This window comes from Lates calcarifer, linkage group LG16_LG22 (genome assembly GCF_001640805.2).
Source record: "Lates calcarifer isolate ASB-BC8 linkage group LG16_LG22, TLL_Latcal_v3, whole genome shotgun sequence".
Lineage (NCBI taxonomy): Eukaryota > Metazoa > Chordata > Actinopteri > Centropomidae > Lates > Lates calcarifer.
Window position 1 is genome coordinate 13,409,520 of NC_066848.1, and position 11,883 is coordinate 13,421,402.

General features: G+C 40.7%; 1 protein-coding gene across 2 annotated transcripts in view; it reads right to left on the reverse strand.

Annotated features, from left to right (window-relative positions):
• LOC108897417 (equilibrative nucleoside transporter 1) overlaps positions 1 to 11,237 on the reverse strand; it is a 32,648-nt gene extending 21,411 nt beyond the window's left edge. Inside the window, exon 1 of one of the 2 annotated variants that reach the window (XM_018697026.2) lies at positions 11,087 to 11,237. The gene's annotated coding sequence lies outside the window, so the exon portion shown is untranslated. Of the gene's footprint in view, positions 1 to 15; positions 148 to 11,086 lie in introns of those variants that run through there. The other variant, XM_018697023.2, reaches the window with a different exon arrangement.
• Positions 11,238 to 11,883: the final 646 nt, after the last annotated feature.

The window sequence follows — 11,883 nt, forward strand, 5'->3', positions numbered from 1 at the left end:
ACTAACATGTCCTACCTTATCATAACAGTGAGTGAAGGCTGGTTGTGTCTCATCGACTCTGTCCTCTCTGAGCACATGAGAAACGCTCAGCTACCCTCAAGTCCCCTCAACGTGGTGCCTTCACGTGCTCCTCGAAAAAGCGGCTTCCAACAGCTTTTTGGTGCCAATGACTGAGACTAAATAAAATCATGCGGTACTGGAAAGGAACTCCTTACATTTGTGTAGTACAATGTTGAGTACTTTACTTGGGTATTTATAATTTCTGTTCTTTCCACTACATTAATTAGATAACTTTAGTTCTTTTCCAGGTTCATATTAATAATACAAAATATAATCAACATATCAAGTATGGTATGTACTTTAAGATAAAATAAGGGAATTCACCAGCAGTAGGCTATACAAAGTCATTCAAATTAACCCCACCTTAGCCAGTTGCAACATTAAAATTCTGTACAAAATAGTGCATTAATAATTCATATTATAAAATATATTATTCTGAGACGTTCTGCATAATGACTACTTTTACTTTTGGTATTTTGAGTATGCTCTCATGCTAAAAATATACTACTTAAGGAGAAGATCAGGATTCTTCCTCCACAACTGTATACACCACAGTTACAGGTACATCCAGCTAAAACTAATGCAGGCTAATACACCAGTCCTGTGATGGATCAGACCTTCAGGAAGCTTAGAATGTTCAGGGTTTTCTTGTTTATTTAACTGTGATGCAGTTTAACTGTATTGCATACAAAGAAGTGTTTATTTATATATTTAGCCTACTCTCATGGATAAAAATCAGGTGGGAAAACAATAGAAACCTCTGTCTGTATGATGCAATACAAATCAACAGCAACACAAAATCTCTAAACCAGTTTCAACACAAACTGAACATTACAACTTTCATGGAGGTAGGATGTATTTCAGGGCTGTTGTATTAAACTGCATTTAGCTCCGATCGTTCCTGAAGGCATCATCAAACTCGTAATTTGAGGAGGCGGAGGAAATTTCGTAGTATTTGATGTGGGATGACACTGAAATGTCGTTCCACTCATGACTTTCTGGATGGGTAGCAGTCTGCCAATTCTTATGAATAATCTCAGTACTGACGCATCAGAACAGAAATACCCACTGAGATACACTGTGGTAACACCATAAGTGCAGTTCACTGTCATTCAGTGGTTACCAGCTGGATATGGTCAACAGACAGAACCATGATGAATTCCATTAAACTAAACAGCACTAAATGTGGGAATTAGGATAATCAAACCATCTATAGAAACCATTTTAAACAGGAGTGTCTATTTTTGGCTAATCCAGCAAATATCTGATATATCCATCACATTAATGCAGCCTTACCCACAATGCCTTAATGTACTCAAAGATTAAAGGGACTGATACCACAGTGTAATAATAAGGCAAAGTAACTGATGATTTTATCGTCCGACCCACTGCAGTGTCACTGAAAACCATGAGACAATCCGTCTCTTATTTATGAAAAATTTGTTGGCAACTCAACTCACTTTGTTCTGACGTACTGGAAGACTGCTGGAATTAATTTGCTGCCCTGAGTTTAACAGCAGAGTAGAGAAGTCACTTCTTGAAACAACAGAGCTAACAGAAGTTCATAAAAACCACAAACAGAACAAACACAACTACAAACACTCTTTCAGTGTAGCAGTTCAGGCATCAAATTGGCCAAAATAACTTGATAGAAAGTCACAGGCTGCTCGCGCTCTGCTTTGTCCCCCAAAGCACAATGAAAGCATGCTTTAAAGAATGCATGACACAAGAAGTAATGAATTCATAGACATGAGGAAATGGTGTGTTTACAGGCATTTTAAACTGTACCAAGAATCATGTGATTTCTCCATTATTCACGCTTAACCAAAATGTTTTTTTCCAAATGCTGCACACAAATTCAAGCGGAAGTTGAATGCTGTCAGTGTTTAACAGTCCATGGCATTTAGTCAAGGACAAAACAACACATGAAGGACATGAGAAATTACAGAGCTTGCCTGAAGGGGGTTTTGTATTCCTGTAACTGCAGTAAAACTGCTGAGAACATCAAGGGTTTTCCCCATGCAAAGAGCGATTACAAATATTGAAGTCTTGATATTGAGATGGAACAAATGGTTTCCCTCTGGAAACCGTGCAATCAGTTCATGCTGTTATGCAACACAACGTCCTGCAGGCTGAAAAAAAACACAAGGAAAACACACTACAGTCCTCTCCTCTACTGCCTTTAGAGTACAGCTTGTTTTCATGTGTGTCTGCGAGAACTGACACCAATGTATAATTTCATCATAACACGTGGGCCTGTCTGAACCGCCACGCCGAGGCAATGTTTACGGCCTGTTTTGGTTCTGCGTATGAGTCTGGACACACTAAGTGTCGGTCTCCACTGTTTGCTCATATAGTCGTGGTAGGTACACAGTCATCCACACCCTGTCTCCCCTCTTGTCTAAAAAAAGGTTGCTGTGGTTTTGGGCAGAAATCGTCTGTGAAGGAACGTTAGTTTAGCTTCCTCGCTAGACCCAAAACCCAACAAGGAGAGGCCACAGAGGACTGAGGGACTTGTGTGTTCTCTCTGCTGGTGTGAAGACACAAAACTGCATTTCATTTCTATCAGTGTCTGTATTTCCTGTAGTTGAATGTGTCCCTCAACTTCTACTGCTCTCTCTCTACTCTCTGCCAAAGAGGAAAGTCAGTCAGCAGCTTCTCAGTGGAGCAGGGCACAACCTTGACTGGATTTTTCCGAAAGAGGAAAGAGACAGAGGGGGAAGGGAAATTTTTAAATTTTTTTTTTTTTTTTAAAATAGAGGGAAACAGTGAAAGCAGCAGTGGTTTCTGCAAGACACGAAGACATTTGAGTGGAAATGTGAAAAAGATGACTGCAGATGATGAAGAGCAAAGCAAAAGTGAACTGCCATGAAAACTGTCTCAACTGTAGCTCAACAGGTGCTTGTGTGATTGAGATCTTTGCTTCCAACTGATTTTTGTGAAGCACCCATGTGACAATGCATCCACAGTGTCAGTGGAGCCATTTTTCATCCTCAAAAGCTGAACATGCAGCTGAACCAATCTGTTAACGAACCCATATTTCCCCTGTAGTAGCATGAAACACTGTGAAGAGGAACCTGGTTGCCTCCTTTATGTTGCATGGTTGTAAGCATTTCCATTGTCAGGCAAAAATCTTATGTCATCAACTCCTTCACTTCCTGCTGACCCCAGACAGTTCATTCTTTTGCCATTTTTAGAACACAAGTTTATGAGCAAACAAACATCACACGTCTAATTCGGGAATATCCTGTGAAGTCTGTGGCATAAGAGGTGAGTTTAGGGAGAGGTGGAGGGCATGACATGAATGGGCTGGAAGTGGCTTTCTGACCACATACTGAGATTTAAGAGGACGGCGGTAGAAAAAGAAATTCCGATGGATGGCCTCTTCAACCCCTAAATGGCTCAGGAGACACAGAATGAGTGAAGTAAATCTCCATTTGGGATTAAGAATTGTGAGGCATGGCTCCGTTTTGGAGGATTAAGGCTTGGACTGAGGCGATGAAGACAGGCAAACAAAGAAAAAAGGCCTGTGAGAATGAAATGCCTCCTCATCTTTACCTTTGGAGCCTCTTCAAATTCCCAACAGAGTGCGAAGTGGTCTGCAGAGGTCACGCACTAGTATGAAATCCCCAGTCACTATGGTTGATCCACAGATCTGTTGCTGCACGAACAAGGAATTCCTCTCAATCCATGCAAGCTACATGTAAGACAGTCCATTATAGGATTCACCACTTTAGTTTGAGTCCAACAGCTTCACAAGTGGCATTAGGATTGGGTTGTTGCTCACATTCTTCTTTTGTTTTCATGGAATTCACCCAAAATCCTCAAAAACACATGACTGCACTCCCTCAATCTTTACACTCCTCATTTATCAATAACTTGGTATGCGGTAAATGTCGACAAAGGCTTACATTTTGGATGCAAGATTATCTAAAAAATGAAGCAACCTTGCCAAACGCATTTGAGATTTAGTAGCTTGTAGATGAAATGTTTATCGCTCCATGAGTTTCAGATACATCTCTCACTATATTTCAAGTGATTGCTTGGTAAAGCAAGAGTGTGGCTTGCTGTAATAACAGTCATTAGTGCCTGGAGTCACCCGAGGTCCTCCCTGTCTAAAATATGTACTTTGTTGATCCCAAAAGAGCATCCCTCATCCTTTCGGTTTACGTTCCTGTGTTGGGCCATGCATTTAACGTCCAACCCTTCAGGTCAAGACTCAACAGTTTACACCTGAAGGATAAGGGACACTCCATGCATGACAACAATATACATATTGTAGACAGGGGAGGACAGGTGGTTTGAAGGAAGGAGGCCATCTACGTCAAAGTAGAGAAACCATCCCTCAACAGTGGAGAGCAAGTCTACTACGCCACCTGTTCCCTCACCTACTGACAATGCTGTTCCTTCATCCCATTCCAATACCCCCAACCAATTACGTTTGTACTGAAAACCGAGCTTTTACTCCATGTTGCTGTGTTAACTAAATAGAAAAGCAGCTGCACTAAACGTTGTCAAGATCAAACATTGTTATTTAGTTTTTGGCTGTTTATTGATGCTTGTTTTGTTGGCATCGTTGTGTGTTTTTGCAACTCGCAAAAAGGTCATAAATTTCAACATAGTTCTTCACGCAAGCTGTTGCACAATAATATTGTCATGCAGAATGTGAAATGCAGCCTATAGTATCACGAAATGACACAAGTAACACACTACTTTCTTGACTAACTTTTTTGTGAGTAAATTAGTGTAGAGAAATCCTGTAACATTTATTTCTTCAGTGGTTAAACATCCAGTAGTAAATTTAGTTTGATTTTAGTGGTTGTTATGCTGTTGTTTATCATGGTACAGTCTGTACACATGTGATGTGTTCAGGGGGTTTCATGTGTGTCAGCTCATTCCTTTGCTGCACACATGATACATACACAACATGTCAGATTTGCCATATGTGTGTGTGTGTGTGTGTGTGTGTGTGAGTGCACGTGTTCATGTGTTCACTGGAATGTATGCGTGTTTGCATGCAATCAGATATGTTGTCTTTGTGCATGTGCAGTATGTTCGCCCGTTAAATCAATTCAGGAAAAGTGAGTTCCCCAGTGACAGCTGTTAAAATACTTTTGCTCCTGTGTAAACTATGCTGTCGTCTCACAACCATCTATAGATCGACTCCTCTCCTCCTGATGTATGTCTCTTTTTCACTCTGTTAAAGATCATCCTTATCAGTTCTCTTCCTGGCCCATCCCTTCATCTTATCAACGGCTGTCAGCCATCCTGTTGGCCTGTCCACATATGGAAAATAATTAAACGAAGGGAACTGAGGGCTAGGTCACATTTTTATAAGATTTTGGAGTGCTGCCATTACCATGTTTTCTGTGGTGTGGTTATGTCCATTTAACATCCTGTTTGCCCATTTGTACCCAATTACTCAATTGTTCTCTCGCCTGCTGCGTGAGACGGCACCAGTTGTATTTTCCAGTCCTTGAAACCAGTCCATTGAACCTTGAATGTTTGCAACTCACTCCACTTGTTTGCTTGACTTCTCTGGAAATGGGAGGCCATCTGTTGAAGCCATCAGACTGACATACAGACATATTATTATTGTTGAAGAGGACTATACTAATTCCAATGAAAACAGGCAGCCAACCTACTGAACACCTGTAGTTGAACACCGACACAATAAGCCAGTAGCTGATGGACATAGTGAAGAATTTAGCAGCTAAAAAGCTAAATATTTCCCTCAGGAGTTTGTAGAGACCAATAACAGAGCTAAAGTGTATAAAGTGTATATTGGACTATGCCAACATAATATATACACAATCTGCTAAAAACAGCCCTGAATGACGAGAACATATTTATTATCTAGGTGGCCTTATTCTGTTCCTAACGTTTGCTGGGGGGTTTTTTTTATAGGCTGAGGTAAAGTAATTTCAGAGGCTGTCACCAGATCCCCTTGCTGCATGAGGACCACATGGTAGTGTGACACCCATATGATTCAGCGAGATGCATCTGCCACGCACACATCAACAACTGCGTGTGAAAGGCACCACAGGCCACAAGCCCCGGTGAGCGTCACCACTCTGAAATGAAAATCTGTCAAATGGATAAGTGAAGGGTTCAGTTCCATATCTCTACTGTGTAAGATCAAATAGTTACATTATAATGTTACTATTACAGACATTTTACTTTTAACCAATTCTTATACAATAGACTTCTAAAAAGACTTCTAAAAGTCAAATGAATGCATTTCAGACGTGGCTTTGTTGTTGTCAGTGTTGTTTTTAGTTGTGCACTGTGTCCCCGCGTGGCTCTGGGGTCATTATACGACACAATGAAAGGTGAAACTTCAGTTTACACATGGAAACCTGCAGTGGCTGGTATTTACAGATAACAATAAATAGAATAGCAAAGTAGCCTAACATTAGGCAACAGGATGTCTCTTCAATCTATTTTTGTAAATTAGCAGATAAGTACTGTTTAGTTAACATGACACTTCTTTGAGTGAGGTCTGTCACTTTAAAGTTAAATGGTGGGTATTCTGACCACTGGTGGCACTGTAGCGCAAACCTGTTGTGTTTAATATTCAGCAGGCTGCAGAGGGTGTTAGTATAAGGTATATTAAGGGTTAGTGGCAACAATGTGCTGTACAAAAAAGAAATACAGGAGCAAGCTGATTTAACAATAATGTTTGAAAAAAGCTTTGCAAATGTTTTATGAGGAAGGAACTTAATTCAATAGTTTACAATTTAGATCAACTTTATATTGTCATCTTTGGCTTTGAAAGAGCTTTTGAATGTTTTGGAAAAAGACCTCAGCTTGAGATTGGAGACAACAGTCTCAGTTTGTAACACTGTGGCATTTGAGAGGAGTGTGGGTCTAACAATGAAAAGTCAAGAGGGTACTTTTAAAGTTATTATTAGCAAATTTGCTGATAATTTTCAATTATATCAAAGATAGTCAAACCTTAGCCTTAGCCCAGAGCCTAAAGTGACAGTCCTAAAACCTGACAGTTACAATTTACCATGAAACTGAAAAAATAAAATTATATATTCATTAATTGACTTGACTAATCAATCAGTTGCCTTAGCATGTGTTTAACAATTTGTTTTGATAATATATTGAAAGACAGATTAAATATGGTCTAGATAAACAAGTGAAATATTAGAATCTAAATAACACAGCATCAAATATATTTGCCTTGTAGCATCATTCAGACAGTATAAAGAAAAGATGAAAGAAACCAGCTGATTTTATATTTATGATAATTTAGGCAGAGTGTGGCAGAGACTGTCCAGGTCTTAAACCAAGTCAGCTTCTAGTTGAACTGCTATAATAAGATGATCACTGAATTTGTCAGAGCACAGGAGCATGAATAACCAAGTATACTGAAGTTAAGTTGTGGTCGTCTAGTAAATGAAGCAGTTGCGCCAGGTTGATGTCGGAAACAACGAAACCACAAACCTCAAAAAGATGTTGCGAATGTCTGGTTGTGAATTTGTTCTCCTCAAAAATGTGTCCCAATTAAGTCTAGAGAATCTGATGTAATTTCCTCTCTGGGTTATACAGTAGCTAAACCAACAGGCTCTTTATTTGACAAGGAGTTCAGCAATATTATTCCTACAGTTTAAATATCTTGGCTGTGCGGACCTAAATCAGGACAAACATACACAAAATGTACCTCCAACCATGACTGAAATTATAAAGTTAATCAGTGGAACTTTCTTTACGACTACAGTCATGGAATTTTAACTGACCCATAGATAGTGCTTTTTAGCCTAGATTAGAGAAAACAGAATACAGTAAATGTTGTCATGGCATCCAAATCACCTGAAAGACTACTGCCTTTAATCCTTTAAGTTTCAGTCCTTCACACAGTCTCTGTGTGTGGTCTTGGTTCTTTCTCACACCACACAAATTTCCCAAACACACTGCAGTATCAAAAGTAAACCTGACCATTGTTTGGTTTTTGGAAAACCACTCCAGCAGAGGCTTAGTCAGCAGCACATAGTCTGAGATCACAAAAAGCTGAGGTCCTGGCATAATTAATGTCATTCTTCACCACAAACCTCCATCAACAAGTGCAATATTGGTCAGAAAAATTCCAATTATTCATGCTCCCAACTCTTAAGGTCTGATCTTGACTATGTAATTCTCAGCAGCAAGACAAATTAAGACAGGCTCAAGAAGTTGGGAGTAAAATGAACAATGACAGACACTTTTGCCAAAAATGTGACTGCACATTCAGCCCTGGGAATTATGCTCATTATTTATGTCCAATGCCAGCGTTCAGTGCCAGCACAGGAACAGTGTGACCTTTAGACGGAAAGTAAGGGCGGAGGTCAGGAAGGTGGATGCATGGGCACGGAGCACGACTGACTTTCCTGCAGGAGATGCTTCGGGGTTCACGTCTCACTGCAGTTAACATTCAATTAATGTTTGTTTAATCATAACCACGATCATTTCCTAACCTTAACCTTATTGTAGCTGCCGGATATTGTAGAAACATTCAGCCATTGTACTTTACTGAGATTTGACATTTCTCTTTCATCATTTGGGATCTCACATAACAGAAGGCAATGCATCATTTTATGTGGCTGAACCATATCATCAGGTCTCATAAAATTAGACCATCGAGTCATGGGCCATGACCCCAAACAGAACATTAGTCTGTCGATGTTGCAGGCTCTCAGTAAGGGAGTGTCAGGTCCAAATGGCAGTGACCCAAAGCCACCATATTCCCACAGAAACTCAACAGATATACACAGTAACATTGTTGTAAGCCTCCTACTAAATACATGCAGACAGAATTGAGAGGCCTCTCCGTCATCATTCCTCCTGAATCTGAAGTTCAACTATCAGTCAGAGATTCTTTGAGATGACGATGTTCCAACTTTAGTTGAAAGTATAAAATGGCAAACATATGTTTCTGATTATTCCTAGGAGTTGCCCTGAACCAGCATGGGGAAGTTGTGTAATCTCATCCCCTGATGAAAAATGTCTTTCTTTCTTCTCTTCATGCAGAAACATTACACCACATTCTTTCATTGTGAAATATACTGTAATGTGGTGAATACAAATCTGTGGTAACCTCTAATAAAAAGCCAAACTGACCCCAATTCACCACCTCTAAACTCAACAAACTCATACGTGTGTGTGAGTCTAAGATGCTTTATTCAAGATGTAAAAACAAACCTAAGCTTATTTACTTATAGAAAGTTAATGAGACCACATTCCAGTGTATTTAATGTAAACTGACCTGTAACAAGACTTATTTTCTGAGCAAATATGCTCTAAGCATTTTACCTCATGGATTTTTTAAATCAGTATTTTCATTCAGACGACTATAGGAGGTCTCTCAATTCGACCGCCCCGTCCTCCATCCTTCCCTCCACCTTTTAGCCTCAGGTTGGCTTACATGTGATAAAACATCATACTGCAAACAAACCAAACATCTGGCAAGACCACGTAGGCACACGTAAAATTACAAAAATACAAAATATCAGTGTTGAAATCAAGTCATTATGAGTCATTTATTTTCTATTTTGACATTTGACAGACTAAGCGATTAACAAAATAATAAATAAATATTGTTATGTCCCTACAAAATATAGTCTGGTCTTGTCTACTTTCCTCCTCCTGCTGCGCCCTCAGTAAATCTCCTTGATTCATCAGTATTCATGCCCTCGTGTGCCAGAGGGCATCTGGCTATAAACACAATGACGCTTTTGATGATTCAGTCTTGGTCACCTGGTTTTCGCTCCAGTGCATCATATTACCCTCCTACATGCTGCTGCCCCTGTCTGGTTTTTGGATATAACTTTCTAATTATAGTCGTCTAGTTGTCTCAGGACACAAGGTCCTGGTAGGAGATCAGGTGTTTGAGGGAGCCGCAAAAAGGGAAAGTACAACTGGGGTGAGATTAAGGGAACGCTGAAGGCACTTACAACCTCCAGTCTGTGACCTCAGTTACAGGACTTCTTTCTTTGAGAGAAACAACAGCTATTAACTTATCGATTAATCTATTCTCTCCATTTTTCAGTGTAACTGAGTAAAGTTTGCCACTTAAAACCAGTCAACCAGCTGTTAAAATCATTATCTATTAATCTTCTAATGATGGAAACTCTGGCGTCTTGAACCTGAGCTGAGCATCTCAAACTTTTTCCTGTTTTATGTGATTAACGCCGCTCACTGCAGGTGAAAACTGACATCGACAGAGCAGCTTATCACTGTGAGAATAGCAGCTTTCTCAAAGCCCCAGGACCGCTGATAAGCAAGCAGCTTCAAAAGTTATCAAACACACTCTACCAACATTGTATCAAGCACACTGCCTAGAGAGGGCAGTTTGAAATTGTGTGTGTGTGTTTACACGAGTACAGTAGTGGTTTTTTAACTCAGTGGGGGTCTATTCTTGGAGCTCTTTCATGCTGCCACCCGCTGTGGAGTGTGTGAGCCCCAGTGTGTGAGGAGGATCTGTATTCTCACACTTGTCACCTGCTGTGATGCCTCAGCTCAAAACTCAGTACAAGTCTCAGCCTCAGCCTTTTGAGTCCAAAGCAGGGGTCAGCCCTCAACTTCCTCTGCAGCTATCACAACAACATAGTATGCTGGATTGCTGACACACACACACACACACACACACACAAAGATATTCCAAGTATAGGCCTCTAAGGCAGCAGCATACACGCATCCAGACTGACTGATATCACTTATCAAGTACAGCTATCAGTAAATGCCCCTAGCCACACATCAGCTTTGCACACTTTCAGCACTGGAGGAGACGTGATGCTCCAGTCGCGTCAAAGCAGCGCACTGCGACTTTGTGACCGTTTGACCTTGTCACGGTTTCTGCCAGAGCTCCATCAGCTCTACTGAACATATAATAAAATATATAAGAACTAATCATTTGCGTTAGTTGAGCTGCAAAGCAGAAAATACCCCCCTCCCCTCAGCTCAGTATTTTTGGCACGCTGCGTCAGCAGCAGTTTGGAAACACCGTTATTTTACTTTCTACGTAGGAGAAACACAGACTTACCGTCACACTACCGGCCTGCGATGCCAACACATTTGAGCGGCACGTCGGTTTGTAAGCCGAAAACGTTCATGCATGCAGTCGTGTGTTTTTTCTGCCTCTCTCTCTCTCTCTCTCTCTCTCTGACGCTCTCATTCAGCAGCAAAACTCATCTCAACGCTCCGCTCATTGGTGCACTTGGCACAGAGAGACGGGCTGCAGGGTGGGGGTGGGGGGTAGGGGTAAAGGGGTCTATGACCGATCTAGATTCCGACAAATAGCAGACCAGCTGGTTAGTTTTTAACAAATGAACCACTAAATTATAATTCTAAACATGTGTCAGAGTCAGAGAGTTACCCCTGTCAACATATTTTTTTTTTTCTCATACAACGAATCACTCACTGGCTCTATGAACTGGCAGAACATCTAAGTGCTGGAGATGGATGGATGCAGGCTGGATGGCAGCACTTAGATAAAGGTGACCAGGGTGTGCGTCCAAACAATGTTCTTTTGGTGGAATGCTAATAAAGTAAGCATGGCCTGTCTCATGCTTCAGGTTACTGCTGGCTTTTTCAGCTGAAAACCCTGGATGTGTTCACGCAAAACAAAGACCTCTGAAGTGATCCTGAAAAGTTTAGCTAAGTGGGGTTGAAAAATATTTGACGAGCAAAAGGTCAGAAGATCACGAGGAACACTGTGTCACTGTGACTAGTGTGCAGCGTGAGGTTTGGCAGCAACAAGGCAGTTTGTTTGTTTGGTATCTACACTGAAGTAACACTGTCAGAAGATAAGCTCCAGCCTGTTTGAAGAACGTTTTTACA